Source organism: Tenrec ecaudatus, chromosome 15 (assembly GCF_050624435.1).
Source record: "Tenrec ecaudatus isolate mTenEca1 chromosome 15, mTenEca1.hap1, whole genome shotgun sequence".
Classification (NCBI taxonomy): domain Eukaryota; kingdom Metazoa; phylum Chordata; class Mammalia; order Afrosoricida; family Tenrecidae; genus Tenrec; species Tenrec ecaudatus.
Window position 1 is genome coordinate 7,870,353 of NC_134544.1, and position 16,862 is coordinate 7,887,214.

Here is a 16,862-nt window from a genome sequence, read left to right on the forward strand (position 1 = left end):
GGACAAGCAGCTGGAGCAGGTAGGGCCCTCACTCGACTTAACCAGTTATCCACTCCCTAGACAGCTGACGTCTCACTCACGACAGTAAGGAATCTAACACACGACTAGTTTGCTCATTGAGGACACATGTCCAGCAGTGTACATGTCCAGGTGCTGACTTGCTGGAGCATGACTCTCAGCGACGTAGCACCCATGGAGCGGCTGATTTGGCAGTCGTGTAACGACGTTGTCCACCTCCATTTGTGATCTGATGTGGTCATCCTCCATTTTTCTATCAGGTCCTAGTCTCTGTAACCTAGCCCCATCTACAAATAAGGAGAGGGGCGTACGTACCTTACATCGGAATAAATTCCAAAAGGACCAACTATAAAAGCAAAAAAGAGGAGAAGCCAAAAGACACCCTAGACATATTAGGGGGAAAATATAAAGAAATAGTAATAATAATCTTGCCGTCGGAAAGGGTCTTGAGAAAATCCCACTGCTGTTGAAAGGTGCCCTCAAGCTGGCCCCTTACGAGCCCAGTCACAGAATCGGATTGTTGTGATCATAGCCAGGGTTTTCACCGACTATTTGATAGACCAACAGGCCTTTCTATCCCCCCACCTCCACCGCCATGATATGTGTCAACTTGGCTGAACCACGCTCTTCAGTGGTTTCAGTTACTTAATGACCTAATCGGACGGTCTGTGATGAGGAGGCTAGGATAGGAGGTCACACCCTGACTCAGGCCACAGTCCTGACCCCACGGAAAAGGACGTTTCCTGGAGTGTGCCCTGTATCAACGTTGATCTTACAAGAGAGACCTAGTACCACCAAGAAAGAAGAGCTGAGGGCAGAGAGAATGTATCTACTGGACTTGGAGTCTACACGTTGAGAACCTCCTAGACCCAGGGGACGATTGACACCAACATGCCGAGAACTGCAAGGAAGGCTGGGACCAAAGACTGAAAGCAGTCAGGGACCTTCCACTGGAGCCAGAAGAGCGAGAGGGCCTTCCGTCCAACCTCCTTAAGTCTTAGAGTCGCATCTGTTTGTTAAAAGTCACCCACTAGCAGACTAGTTAACTAAGACACTCCGAGGACCAATGCTGCAATCAGGATTGTCCCCACGTTCTTTCGGAAGGTACTGACATTTTGCTTTTCCCATTTAGGGGGTCTTGACTGATCTCGTAATGATTCATGGGTGAGGCAGGCAGGACTTCATCACCACTTTTCCCGTGTGGCCAACCAATGGGCTCAAGACCGTTTATTAAAAAGATACCGATCTTACTGAGAACCAAATACATGCAAATGAGAACAGGGATGGTACTCACGCATCAAAAACGGCCATATGGATTTCTGAGAAACAAATTCTGTCGATAATGCAAGACACTCGAACAAATTGTTCGCTCTTTGGTCCAACAACACTCCTTCCGTTCACCACAGAGAACAGGAGAACACTCTCATTCCGACATTACTAGCAATACAAATCACTGCACTTTCTAAATAAATAAAAATTTAAAATTTAGCAACAACCTCGCGGCTGACAGTAGGGAGAGTGGCAAACTGAATTCTGGTCCAGCGGCATGCTAGGGAACCACTAAAATTGACATTTTATACTGTTATAAATAACCTGGGATAAAAGGTCATATTGTTCGTTTGCTAAGTGCAAAAACACAGGAAACAAAATTATGTGCGAAGCATGGTTTCAAGGAGGCACAAAGAATAGGGAGGGAAGCGGGCCAGAGGAGGAGGGCAGCGGCAACAGGAGGCCCCAGGGCTCTGTGAAGGCCATTTTCCAAAGGTGCTATCGGGAACATGCAATCTTGGTACAAGAACAAAACCTGTGAGCTTGTTAAATTATTATTTTGGGGGAGAGCGAGTTAATGGCTGAGTTCATCCATTAAGATGCCAATTCAAAGCCCAAGGCCTTTTTCCTCTTGTCTTTCAGCTCTACCTGGATTTCCAGCCAAAAAATAAATCGAGAGATAAAAATGGCTTTGCTTTACTAGAATCGAGATAACCTCCTTCTGCTGCTCCCCATCACTCCGCCCTAATAACTTGTTGCAAAATCTGATATTAAAACTTTTATATCTGTATGCATGCAGTGAGAGAAATGTGTGGTGGCATGTGTGTTTGTGTGTTGGGCAGCAGGGTAGAAGGGGGGGTAATCAGCCTTAATCATTCACAGAACATAATCACACGAGTGGGAAACATAAACCAAGCAGCCCTGAGAACTCTGCTGGACGCTGGATTGCTAACCACAAGGCTGGCAGTTCAAACCCACCAGCCACTTCTGAGGAGAAAGTGAGTGTCTGTTCCAGGGAAGGCTTACAAAGTCTTGGGAACCTTACGTCATGTTGCTGTTGACTCACAATCAACTTAATGGCAGTAAGAAACGTACACCTACCAGCTTTGGGCCGTCCCTCCTTCCCTCCTTATCCAGCCAATATTCCACGATCAATCACATACTCCCTCTATTTCCAGTCCACTCTCCCTCAGAAAAACCCTGGATGCACACAATGGTTAGACCCTCCTTGGTCTATGCCCACCTGTGCCCAGACAGCAGGTGGGGGCTGGAGAAACCATCATCTCTCGGGTGGGCTCCCCTCAGTACGACCGAGACACTCAGGTGCACCCCTAATGTTGCCCAGAAATTCAGTACACTCCTACCCACTCTTACCTCCAACCTGCCCCTCTCCCTCCCTCGTACCTCTAAATTCCTGGACCTCGTGGCTTTCTTCAGTCTTGGCAGATGACCCCGCTGCCTCTTTGACCAGAGATAACTTCCAACTGCCACCATCACAGCTACAAGAACAGAAGCATCGATTCCCTCGCGACATCAACTTCCTTCCCATTCCTTGTGGGACACATGGACCAGGAGCCTGTCTGCAGGCAGCCCTGTCAGGGGCCCTGATCTTTGTCCCCTCTGCTGAATTGTTCCCTGAGATGCTCCTACTTTTCTCACACAATAAATACACTTGTCTCGATCCCACTGGTTCCACCAGTGTTGGGCCCGGCCCGCCTATCTGTACCCTAAGCAGCTAAGCACCTTTGGAGAACGCTCCATGCTGGGGGACTCCACGTCCTCCCCTCCCACGTCCTCGGAGTCACTGTAACAAAGAAGGCCGAGCACCATCAGTGCATGTGAATGATGGTGCTGGTAAAGAATATTGGAAGTACTATAGAAATGCTGCCCAAAGAACCAACCAATCTCTCCTGGAAGAAGTATGGCCAGCATGCTCCTTAGAGGTGAGGATGATGCGACTTGGTCCCATGGACTTTGGACGTGTTGTTAGGGGAGATCAGTCCCCGGAGAAGGACATCGTGCTTGGTAAAGTAGAGGGTCAATAAAAATAAAAAGACGATCCTTCAACAAGATGGACGGACACAGTGCCTGCGTGGATGGGCTCAAAGATAAGAACCGTTGTGAGCACGGTGCGGGGCTGGGCAGTGTTTCGCTGTTGTGGACAGGGTTGCTATGATCCAGAACTGACTCAACGACCCCCAACAACAACAACAAAGCCACCTTCCCATGGCAACTTTTCTGGCACAGGTCTCCTGCTGGCCAGTGTCAGTGCTGTGGGCCACACCCAATGACTCTTACCTGGTGTGCCCTTATCCTTTTGCCGAAGGACTCCACAATGCAGGACATAGTCTCTAACTGACCTCTTACTGGGTAGACTTCCCCAGCTCACAGGACTAGGTCCATTCCTCTCCATCATCGTCCTGGGGCCACCCCTATCCAAATGTCCCTCTTCAGTTCCACACTAACTGCAGTCAACTCCATGGGTAACATTTCCTCTTACCTCCAGGAGCAAGACAGGACTTTCTACTCCCATAAAGAGCTAGTCTCGGAAACAATAGGGCCACTATGAGTTGGCACTGATTCAGTGGTAGTGAGTTTAGTTTGGGTTTTTGTCTTACAGATGTCTGAAAGGTAACATGCCCAGAACTAACTTCTGGACCTTTCCCATGCCATCCCACCCCTGACCCCAGCAGGCTCTTCCATATATGCCTGCTCTACTCTTCCAGCCACCTGGACTACAACCTTTGGGATTCCACCTGAATCATCCTTCCTCGAACACCCCAAATCCAATGTCACTGCACATCCTAGAGCTACCTTCAAAACCAATACAAAATCTGGGAACGTTTCACCGCTACACTAGACTAAGCCTCTTTGTTACAATCCACACATTCAATGAATCACAAGCAACTTCCTTCTGGCTCTCTGCTTTCAGTCAAGACCCATTTACAGCCAGCAATGGTGTCCCTCAGCTTCTGAATCTAGCTGGAATTTCTGGCAGCTTCCTGACAAGGTTAACAGCTGCAACTGTTATCTTCAGCAACATGTTTTACTTGCATGTGATACTGTTCTTGTTTGATGACTGCCACAGTCTGTTGGGTCACCCTTCTTTGGAAAGGGCACAGGTTAGTGGTGAAGTCTTCCAAATATCTTGGCATACTTGAGCAAGTGCTTGCAGGGCTTTATCAGCTTGTTGAAACATTTTAATTGGGTTTCCATCAACTCCTAGAGCCTTGTTTTCTGGCAAATGCTTTTGATGCTGTTTGAAGTTCTTCCTTAACCACCATTGATTATTGATCATAGGCTACCTCCTGAAGTGGTTGAACATCGATCGGCCTGTTTTTATAGTGCAGTAACTCTGCATATCCCTTCCATCTTCTGTGGATGTCTCCTGCATCGTTCAGTAGTTTGCCCAGAGAATCCTTCAATATTTCAACAAGGCTTGATTTTTAGCTTCTTTCTTTCAGCTTAAGAAATGTTAGGCATGTTCTCTTTGGGGTTAAATTCAAGGTCATTGCACCTTTCATTAGAATGCTTTGTCTGCAATTTTAAATCTCCAGCTCTAAGATTTCATCATTTCTCTCATTTTCTTTAGCTACTCCACATTCGAAAGCAAATTCCAGAAGTTTGTATGGAATTCTGGTTTGATTTTTTGTTTTCTTCCCATTCTTCTAATGACCTTTAGCTCTCTGCGTCATTCCATAGCTCATCTCTGTCACACTCTTCACTGCGTCAAATCTGTCCTCAAGATGGGCCCTGAATTCAGCTGGGGCCTACTCGAGGTCACATTGAGATTCGCGTAGATTAAGTTCTCTTTGGCATCAACTTGAACTTACGTATGAGCAATTGGTGGTCTGCTCCAGTCACACCCTGGCAGGGTTATGGCCGCACCTCTGAGCTTTTCACACACACAGAGGCCAAGAGGGCTGCTAGCCTTCTGCTTTTTGCTTTCCTGTCCAGGATGTGTGTCGGCCAGGCAATCCTGAATGACATGCAGGGCATCTCCATCTGGAGAAATGGACACCCGATCTTCACTGTCCAGTAAACTAAAGCCACTGTGTCCTCTGCTCCGGGAGGCTTTGTGCCTGTTATAAAACATGCAGGTTCCAATGTACGCAGGTTCCAGCATGTACGCTGTCAATACCTACACACACATACACACACCACGGTCCTGTGTATCCATATTGAGTCTTTAATACATGTATCCTTACACTTACCAAAAAGTCTGGACACTTACCAGAAGAGCTCATAGGGTGTAGTGGGCTACACAACAAGCTGCTGACCCCAAGGTCAGTGGTTTGAATCCAGCAGCTGCTCTGAGGGTGGCTGTTTCCTCCATGATTTCAAGTCTCGAACACCCAAAAGGGGCAGTTCCTGCTCTGTCTTACAGGGTCGCTATGAGTCGGGGTTGGCTTGATGGCAGTGGGTTTGGAGAAATGTATTACTTCTAAGAAATATATCAGTCTTATTCTTCCCTTCTCTCTGTATTTTCAGATATCACTATTAGAGGTTTACACAAACCAATACTGCTTTCACATCCTAAGTCGATGGAGACTGGAGATATACAGGCAAGCAGAACAGTTTGCAGGCTGAAAACTTGGGATCTTCAAGTAGCTAAGGCCCCACCTGACCAGTGAGGGCTGTCACTAGAGTTGATAGGGTGAAAACATCTCATGTTGGATGGGCTCACAGAATGCAGTAAGAACATCTAGGATTAGAAATAAAGAACACTATCTAAACCCAGTTGTTTTCACATGATTCACTTCTGTAGAATAATAGTTCACAACTAAATTAAAAACAACAATTATCTCAATAAATGTGAGCAAAATTACTCTAATAACGCAACACACTCCCAGAGCACATCACCACTTTCACTGCCTGTGAGAAAGTCTGCCTGCATCCTCGCTACATTCCCTGCAGGTAAAGTCCAGGGGAAGTCCCTCAAGAGCCTGTCAACGACAGGTAATTCAGGAAGGTCTGAAGGGGTGTAAGGGGGAGGGGGTGTCAATGTTTCTATAAAACATTTTTCTATAAAAAAATGTGTAGTTGGGGAGGGAGGGGGGAAAAAAAAGAGGACCTGATGCAAGGGGCTTAAGTGGAGAGCAAATGCCTTGAGAATGATTGGGGCAGGGAATGTATGGATGTCCTTTATACAATTGATGTATGTATATGTATGGATTGTGGTTAGAGTTGTTTGAGTCCCTAATAAAATGTAAAAGAAGAAAAGAGAAAAAAAAATGATTAGGGCAAAGACTGTACAGATGTGCTTTATACAATTGATGTATGTATATGTATGAACTGTGAAAAGAATTGTATCAGCCCCAATAAATTGTTAAAATAAATTTTTTAAAAAATGCTTTCAATTGAAATTATCCTTTCTGTTATTTCTATTGTTGTTATGACTTACTAGCACGACTGTAAATATGGAATTCAATAAAATCTCACTGTTTAAAAAAAAATGTGTAGTGTCACTATTTATTCATCCCTTCCCGGATTTCTTTATAAATTACAGAGAAGAATCAATGCTATTGAATCGTGGTGCTGATGAAGAGTATTGAAAGTACCATGGACTGCCAAAAGAACAAACCCATCTGTCTCGGAAGTACAGTCAGAATGCTCCTTTGAAGCACAGGCGGCAAGGCTTCTTCTCTTGGACTTTGGACATGTTGTCAGGAGAGACCAGTCCCTGGAGAACGACACTGTGCTCGGTAAAGCGGAGGGGCAGCAAAAGAGAGGCAGACCCTCGCTGAGATGGGTGACACAGTGGCTGCACCCACAGACTCAAAATAGGAACAACCATGAGAACAGCGCAGGATCGCAGCTGTGTAGTAAATTGCTAAAGCAATATCTTTCTTAAACTCCCAAAAGGCAACATGAGTGGTAAAAATAGGTAAAAAGTAATAAAACTGTCCCAGACATCTTGTACCTTTCAACCTTACAGGAGTTCTGATATAATAACATGCACTTTGTCAACTCTTCAAGGGCCCCAGCATGTATAGTTAAAGGCCCTTGCCTTCAGCTCGGGGCCAAATCATCACCTCGTTTCTTGTGCACCTCAAAATAAAGAAGAGGGTTCAGAGCAGCAAAGGTTGAATACAAAAATATAAAAGGTACTAGATGCAGCCTAAGGGAAAATGTAGCGGGGACAGCAAGGAAGTATTTAAATTAATCATATAAGCGTCTTACAGAATGTAAAAGACGTGCACTACAAAGTGATCATTTGTCAAAAGGAATGACTCATTATAGGTTTCCAACGAGGAGATTACAAAAAACAAACCCAAACCCCAAACTCACAGCTATGTAGTCCTTTCCAACTCCTAAGGACTCTGCGAAGGGCATCGAGGCTGTTGATGTCTGTGGAAGCCGCCGCACCCCCACCCCACCCAGTTTCTCCCATGGAGTGGCTGGGGGGCTGAAACAGAGCCACGGCTGTTAGCAGTTCAGCAGGGTGCCTCTCAGGCTCCTTGAAATGAAGAGACTGGTGCTCTCCAACCCCTACACCCCACTGCAGGTGAGCAGGCGTCCCCCAAATTAGGGCAAGCAGACCCAGTGACAAGGACGGGGTTTTAAGACAACACTAATTGAAAACACAGCTTCCTACTTGAAGGAAAATTCAATGTCAGGGATGAGTGATTAGGGCAAAGAATGTACGGATGTGCTTTATACAATTGATGTATGTATATGAATGGATTGTGATAAGAGTTGTATGAGCCCCTAAGAAAATGTTTTAAAAAAATTCCAAGGGATGTCCCCACACGCAAAATCATAAACCTGGATCCATACCTCACACCATATGCTAAAATTAACTCAAAATGGATCAAGGGCATAGATATCGGGGAGCAACATAAAAACTGTCACAAAACGGGGCAAAGCTTTGTGACCTTGTTGACGATGAAGCCTTAGATGCGAAACCAAAAGCATGAGCAGAAAGAGCCAACTGGTAAAAAGGACTTCTTCAAAATGTTACATTTTTCCACCAAAAAGTGAGAGGGCGGTCTACGGAGCAGGAGGGAATAATTGCAACACCAGATAACAAGTGCACGTCTCCTACCTGTGCTACCTGAAGAACTACGACAACGCAAAAGCATTAGGACAAACAACTCAATTTTCCACAGGGGCCAAAAACTTGAATAATCATTACCCCAAAGAAAACAGACAAATGTGCAGTACCCACTGCAGTCGCCATTGCTCTTCTCAAAGATCCAGCCGCTTTTCCACCCCAGGGTGACCCCACTGGGCAGAACTGCCCCCACGGGGCTTTGCCGGCTGCCATCTTTTACAAGGGCCGAAGATCACCGGCAAGAGGTGCCCATAGAGGAGTTGGTTGTGTTCAAACCACCAGCCTAGTGTTTGACACCAAAATGCTCCACCATTGTACCAGGAGGCCACCTGCTTGAGTCCTGAAGCAAATGTAAATCTAAGCCTTGAGGGGTGAGGAAGGAGGCAGAGCAATGAGAACCCCATCCACTGCTGGGAGGCAAATTCAACATGGCGCGATGTCGCAGAAGAACTTGGGGAAGCCAAACACAGAATTAGCACACAGCCCTGCAACCCAACTGGTAGGTATGCACCCAGCGACTTGAAAGCAGGGACTGGGCAGAGAACCTACTCCGAGGTCCGTGGCGGTATTCTTTATACAGCCATGTGATGGAAACCCCCCCAATGGATCAGTGGTTCTCAACCTTCCTAATGCCGCCACCCTTAAAATACAGTTCCTCATGTTGTGGTGACACCCGCCCCCCCACCCAACCATAAAATTGTTTTTGTTGCTATTTTATCACTGTCATTTTGCTACTATTATGAATCGGGCAACCCCCGTGAAAGGGTCATTCAACCCCCAAAGGGGTCGCGACCCATAGGTTGAGAACTGCTGCAACAGATGAATGAATGGATGACAAAACGTGCTCTGTCCATCTGTGGTTGCGCTGTTGTGTGCCTCTGTGTGGATTATGGCTCATAGTGGCCTGCAGGATCAGGGCTTCTTCCCAGGCTGTCGTCTTTAAAGCCACTGTGCCCCTGGGGCTCTGCCAATGGACTCTTATGCAGCCTCCCAGGGAAGGAAGTTCCCGTCCGTGCCTGTACACGATATACTAGACGGACAGTGAAGGCCCGATACTGTCTGATCCCATGGAAGTATCCTGAAGAGGCCACTGCATGGGGACAGAGCCTCATCGGTGGCTACTGAGAGGGGAGGGGTGGGACAGGGGAGGATGGAGTGTGCTGTGGGGGCACCGAGTTCCTGCCTGGGGGATGAAAACCCCTTGGGAACATGCCACACAGTGTGGTGATTGTCACTGAATTGTCCACTTCATGGGTCACATGGCAAACCCTCTGTTAAACTATTGCACCACAGTGAGCGTGTGCTTGTGTGTGTTGTTTTAAGTTCAAGGGGGATTTTCCGCTCCAGCTGGGCGCACCTGTACGGGCCGGTGACTGAGTTCATGCTTTGGCATTCCCTGCAGATCGAGGACTGGTCACAGAAAATGGACGGTGAGCCAAAGTGACACAGATGTGACTTTTAGGCCGAAAGATGGCAGTGCTGGCAGGTAGCCTGCCAGCTCCTCTTTACATATGGTGGCAGCTTGGAGGCGCGGGGCCCGAGATGGGGAGCGCAGACGGGGACCGTGGGTGTTGTAGACGTGAAGCGGGCTTTGTGATGCCAAGACATTGGCCTGGCTTGACGGCCGAGGTCTCAGCATGATCTAGTGGACTCTGACCAAACTGCCACCAGCAACTGGCCCATCCACCAACAGTCAGAACAGAGACATCCCCTCAAAGGCAAGGTCTCCAGAAAAATAACAACTAACACAGAAAAACACATTCCTTTGGCCACGCCATTGTCAGACCCCCTGCCAAGCAACCGGACTGCTGCCTGTCCACCCGCCCCTCCACTGGCTGCTGCCTGGAGTGCCCAGGGTCCCCACGCTAGTCCCACACCCCATGGGTCTGCAGACACCCAATGTCGTCTCTCCCTTTTTCCCACATTCCCGCTTCCTCTAGTCTCACGCCTTTCACACTTGCTTCTTAAGGAAGAAACAACGCTTATACAGGGATGCTGCAGACTAATTAAGTACGTTTTAAATGGAGTATTGCTATTAGAACTTGCTACGTTTCTGGAACTGCGGTAACACACTGGCACGCATTACTTTGGTGGAGATGGGAAATCACTTGTGACGGCTCTTCCATTGGCAGAGTTTGTAATTCTCACCAGGGAGGTGGGTAAAACCCACTGCCATCAAGTGAATTTCAACCCTCAAGGACAGGGCAAAACCACCCCTGTGGGTTTCTGAGACTAACTCTTTACAGGAAAAGAAAGTCTGTCTTTCTCCCATAGAATGGCTGGTGGTTTCAACCTGTTGACCTTGTGGATTGTAGTCATTATGCCACCAGGATGGGAGAAGGCAAATAAGGTGTAGAAGACTCTAACTTGGGGATCACCCCACTTTGCCCTTCTGATGGGCACAAGAGAGCCATCCAGAAGGGGGGATAGACAGACTCTTAGGGCCCTCAAGAAAGAAGAGCCACTAGTGGAGTGCATTTGAGATCCTGGCAGCAGGGGGACCACAGGCTGCAGTACAGCAACCATGAGGCAGAGCAGGGAGCAGGCTGAGACCACAGAGCAGGGCAGGGAGCGGGCTGAGACCACGGAGCAGGGCAGGGAGCGGGCTGAGACCATGGAACAGGGCAGGGAGGGGGCTGAGACCACAGAGCAGGGTAGGGAGGGGGCTGAGACCACAGAGCAGGGTAGGGAGCGGGCTGAGACCACGGAGCAGGGCAGGGAGTGGCCTGAGACCTCGGAGCAGGGCCACAGGAAGGCTTGCTGGCTCATGGAGGCAGAGGCCAAAGGGACCACCTGGAACAGGACCTGAGAGACATGGCTGCTGACATGGCTGAGAAGAGGCATGGCAGACAAAGGCCTGCATCCTTACCATGTTGTAACCCATTAGCTTCCCTAATAAACCCATCCTCGTGCGTGCTGTCTGAGTTCTGCGTGGCCACTGTCACGGATTACGGATGCTGGCTCAATCCTGGCACGGGAGGCACAGTGCTGCTAACTGGGATAAAGCAGGTTGGAGGTCCGGCTGCCTATGGCAATGAGCCTTGGACTGGTGTGGAGGCGGAATCTCCTTCTCTCTGCTGAAGCAGGAGGTGGTCAGCCATTCTCCACCTTACTCACCATAGCGAGAAGGAATGTCAAGCCTCAGGCAGCGAGCTCAGCCTGCCTGTGAAGCCAAGTGGGGGAGCGCCAACCTCAGCCGGGAGAGGGGCTGTTGGTGTCAGAACCCAGCTTGCCGGTTCCCAGTTTTCGCTGACTGCTGAACCTCCAGGTCAGGTGGCTGAGGATGCCAGAAGTCTGACTCCAGGTAAGGGAAACTTCCCCTTATGAAGCTAAGCCAGCTCAGACACAGGGAGAACAGCACTCTCTGATCAGGACAGGCAGTCCCTGCCTCGGGCTTGGGTTCTGGGAGATACAAGCAGGCAAAGGCGTCCAGAAGCCAACCAGTTCACTACTATTAAGTCAACCCTGACTCCGAGCAGACCTGGAGAGATTGCCACGATTGTACATCTGTACAGGAGCAAAGGGCCTCATCTTTCTTTAAGGGACATCTGGTGGATTTGAACCGCCAACCTTACGGTAAGCAGCCCTACACTTAACTGGCAGTGCCACCAGGGCTCCTTGGGCAGGCGAGCCAAGACAGGGATGAATATAAGATACAAAACCTAACAGGTTTCTAAGATGCACATACAGCATGATAGTGCCATTCATATGCATACAACCCACCCACTGCCTTCAAGTCTACCCGGGCACCCAGCAACCTGGGGCAGCAAGTGGGGCTGCCCGGCTCCCAGTGACCCTGGTAGGGCAGAGTGGGGCTGCCTGGCTCCCGGTAACCCTGTAGGACAGAGTGGGGCTGCCGGGCTCCCCAGGTTTCTGGGCTTGTCTTTCTCTCCACAGAGCGTCTGGTGGCTTCAACTACTGGCCTACACACCTACATAAATGAAGACGTCAACTTGTGGAGCTTCTGCGGGTCAGGGACAGCACCTCCTCGCCTATCCCGCTCACCTCGGCCACCGGGGTGTCGGGGGGAAGCAGGGAGTGGGCAGACTGCAAACCTGTTCCAATGGAACTTACAGGACAGGTCAGACTAACAACCTGTAAGCAAAACACAAAGTGTTACAAGGGAGAAACACAGGGCCCCTGATAGAGTGATGGGGCCATGCGTGGCCACCAGGGCAATTCCTGGCGACCCTACACCCATTGGACCCCAAGTCCCATACTGTTCCCACGGTCAGCTGAGGACAGGACCGATTTTAGTGAGCCACTGGGTGCCACTGACTTATTTCCACAAGTGATCACCAGGCCTTTCTTCCTAGTCTACAAGCTGTGCTGACACCCAATCAGCATTCTAGCAGCATACAAGCCTCCTCCGCGGTCACGCTGGAGGTGCTCTGGCTGAACCAGACTCAGGCCTCCTGGGTGGGAGGGCCCATAAGGTATCCCCTGTACCACCCACCACTGCCCCCTCAGATGAGGTAGGGGCACCTGCAATGAGACTCGCTAATGACCCAAACACAGGCAGAACTCCTGAGGAGCCTGCGAGGCAGAGGGAGCCCCTGTATCAAAGGTAGGGGTGCCACCTGATATCCGGACAACCAGAGCAAGTGGAGCATACCTCCCAGGTAAGGCAGGGGATGGTTCAAGATGGGCTCGGACAGACGCAGAAATAAAGGGTATTTTAGAACCAGATGGAAACCTCACTGCTGTGGTCAAGAGGATACACTGCTAGGAACTGGGAGGTGGCCTATGTAGGGAAGGAGACTCTGAGAAGACAGCAGACTCCCTCAGGGTCTTGGAGCTGGCTATAGAATCTCCTCTAGCACATGCCCAGTACCTCCCGGGGGACTTAAGTGCCATGTGGATCCAAACGTCCAGGTCCGGCTCACGCTCTGGTGCCGACTGTCCCAGTGGGAACTTTAACACCAAAGCAAGCACTAATGCTTAGGGAAGTCTCCAGCGAAGACCCCGAAGTCGGCAGAGGTGCCTGGATCCCAACCTGGGTGTGATGCTGTCCAGCAGCTGGCATGGCCCATGCCTGCTCCCTGAACCACTGTCCACATGGACATGGCATCTGTCCTTCTGTGGCCTGGGCTGGTATGAGGACTGCCCCCCACAGGGAGGAAGACTCATATAAAAGTGCTCAGAGGCAACCAAGGCATGCCTGTCATTTCAGAAGGGAGCATGGAGGAAATGAGAGGGGTGTTTGGACTGAGCACCCCCCCACACACACTGACTGGGTGGTGATGCCTCACCTCCAGGCCTGTGGTAAGACTCCCGTAAGGGTATGAGCTGCCTCTCTGCCTCAATGAAGCCAGACTAGTGCAGAGAGTCTTGTTCCAGTCCCTTCTGAGATGGGAAAGAGACAGAAACCAGGAAGCAGGAGAACCAGCGCTGGGGACCCTGCAAGGACACACTGAAGTGACCAGGAGCATCCACCATGGCTGGCAGAGAGAGAACTTGCCTGCCTAGAAGGCGCCTCCCTGAAGCCAGACACAGCCTCGGGAACGGGGAGGGCTGAAGGTGTTTGTGGTATTTGTTAAAGCGGCATCAGGGCAATGACCTTCTCATCCTGTAGGAGGAGTGACAGGCAGAAAGTGGTCTTTTCAGGGCCTTCTTGACCCCCTGAGCCGCTCGAAGCACTAACCTGGGATGCAGACACATCCGTCTGCTCTACAAAGCCCAACTTGCTGCCATCCGGTCGATTCTGACTCGAGAGCACAAGGGCCGTACTAGGTTTGTGAGACTGCAAATCCACACAACATACACAGCCTCCTCTCTCCCCAGAGTGGCAAGGGGATTGGAACTGTTGACCACGAGGTTAGCAGTCCAGTGTCTCACTCACAGCACCACCAGGAATTCTTTCACCAGCTTTAAACCAAAACCAAACTCGATGGCGGCTCACAGCTATCGACAGGGCAGAACTTCCCTAGAGGGTTCAAGAGAGTATAATTCTGAGCTGTCACTGTATAGAAACTAACTCTGAATAGAAAGCATCTCCTTTCTGCTGACTTGTGGTTTGAAGCCCAGTGCATAACCACTCTGCCACCAGAACGCCTTTGCAGATTATAAACACCATGGGACATTATACACACCACAGAATGTGGCCTCATATATACCAAGGATCTTCAACAAGTTTACAGGAGAAAAATATTATGAAAAAGATGACAACATATGTACAGATGTGTTTGACACAATGGTTATATGTACGGGATGTGATGAGAGCTATAAAAGCCCCCAATAAAATAAAATAATAGTAAAAAAGTTTATGGGAGAATTCCATGAACTTTTCATTCCATCCTTCCCCAAACGTCTGGAAGCCCCCTTTTCCAGTATGTGTTCCAACCCACTTCACATGACACTTCGGGGAGAGATGAAGAACAGGACCAGCTCCACTGAATGGATCCCATCTCATGGTGACTGTGTGTCACAGTCGAACTGTACACTCTCTACAGGGTCGGCATTTGGCTGTCAACATCTGCAAGTAGATCAGCACCCCTGGATGGATTCAAACCACCAGCCTCCCAGATAGTAACAGAGCGCTCTGACTGCAGGACCCAACTCTCTTTAGCAATAGTCTTTGAGACAGAGTGAACAGTGGATACAACATTGCCCCTACTCCGCCACCTCTCTGAGTACACTTGGAAATAAGATCACACAATTTCTTCTGGGAGCAAACTAAATCATATTATGAGCAGCACCAAAGTTGCCTGATAACTGGCAGTGTGTACAGGAAACGGATAACATGGATAGGCAGTTTCAAGAAGATACTGGCTTTCAGGGCCCTTAACAGAGGCCCAGGCCCAAAGCAGGAACAGAGGGAAGTGTGACTGTGGGCACTGGGTCAGCTTCAGGACCTGTCCACCAAGCCCGCCTGTGGCACCTGAGCTCTCCATGGACACTCCCAGCCAGGGAAGGGGGCCAGGTGACACAGAGGGCGTGTCCCTGGGTGGTGGCAGAACTTATGATTTGTCTCCCCACTGCAAGAAGGGCAGTCCAGGGGCTTCCCCGTGACTCAGAAGGTACTAAAGTGGCAGCCTGTACAGGAAGTGGTCAAAGGTCCAGAGAGATCCAGGTGGAAAGATGGGCAAGCTCACCCACACCCTTAGGTATAAAGTGTTGGCCACACGAACCCCACCACAGCCATCAGTCAGGCAGCTTCCCCCAAGGCAGGAAGAGAGGCTGAGGGCCAGGTCCACGCTGTTCAAAACAGAGAAACCTCTGGAACTCGGTTGTCCACTCTCGGCGATGTCCAATTGAGCAGAAACTAAGCTTTTAGCCCCCTTTTTCAGGGTTTCTCCTACCCAGCCAGCACATTAAGCCCAGCCCTTCTTTAAACAGGGCTGGCTCTTATTGGTGTCCAAAGCACCCAATACTCTGTCGTCGCAAGTCCTGCACGGGCGCCCTGTGGATTGCCAGCTCAGGGCACCAAGGTGGCCATCGGACTCTGCGCCCGCCCACACGCCCGCCCAGGGTGAGAGCATGGCAGGTAGTTGATCCGGCAGCAGGGGGAAGTTTACTTTTGTTTGGCTACAAATGCTTTATTCCAACAACACAGTGAATCACGCACGAACTTGAGGCAAGTCGGGGTCTCACCCCCTCTCCCCCAGCACCAGGCTCACCCACCGCCCCTGTGGCCTGAGTTTCGGGCACTGGTGGTAAAGTGAGCTCGACGCGATCGCCAGGGCGGCTGGAAGCCGCGGGCCACCCCAGGCCCCTCCTGGCCCGCCCTTCACTGTGCGGGCGCCGCCCGGCCGGGAGCCCGCACACTCCAACTTTGGGGCCACGAGCGGCCTCCGGCTGCCCCGGGGGCCGCCACCCCGAGCGCATTGGGGGTGCAGGCCGCCGGCCCCAGCCCCGCTGACCCCTCCCGCGCCCGCCCCGCGCGGGCGCGCCTGCCCAGGCCGGGCCCCGCGTCCTCCGCCCGGCCCGCGCTCTGGGCCCCGGGCGCCGCCGCCCCGGCCGGCCCGCAGGCCCGGCATCCGCGCCCGCCCGGGCTCCGGCTCGGGCCGCGCGGCCAACAAAGGCGCGGCCGGGCCTGCGGGCCGGGCCGATGGGCACGCGGACGCGGCGGAGACGGGTCCCCGGAACCCCGACCGCGCGCCCCCGCTCGCAGGGCCCCCGCCCCGCCCCGCCGAGCCCGCGCCGCCCGTACGGCGACCAGGCCCGAGCGGCGCCCCCGGCCCGCACGCTCACCCGGCCGGCTCCGAGTCCTCCGCCCGCGCCGGCGCGACTGCCGCTCGGCCCTCCTCCGGCGCCGCCTCCGCCCGCCTCTTCCTCCTCCTCCTCCTCCGCCTCCTGCACCGCCGCCGCCACCGCCGCGGGGACGAGGAGCGCGCCGGCCGAGCGGGGCCGGGGGCGCGCGCGGGGTTACGAGAGGGGCGGGAGTGGGGGGTGGGGATCGAAGGGGTGGAGGGGAGAGAATGGGGCCGGAGGGTCGGCGGGGCTGGGGGCGGGGGGACGGGGACGGAGAGGAGAAGGGGGGACCTGTAGGGACGGGGCGTCATAGGGTCAAGGGAGG

General features: G+C 51.3%; 1 protein-coding gene across 2 annotated transcripts in view; it reads right to left on the reverse strand.

Annotated features, from left to right (window-relative positions):
* The window catches only part of SOCS6 (suppressor of cytokine signaling 6), a 34,914-nt gene extending 18,304 nt beyond the window's left edge, over window positions 1-16,610 (reverse strand). The window contains exon 1 of one of the 2 annotated variants that reach the window (XM_075532597.1): window positions 16,538-16,610. The gene's annotated coding sequence lies outside the window, so the exon portion shown is untranslated. Of the gene's footprint in view, window positions 1-12,349; window positions 12,478-16,537 lie in introns of those variants that run through there. The other variant, XM_075532598.1, reaches the window with a different exon arrangement.
* Window positions 16,611-16,862: the final 252 nt, after the last annotated feature.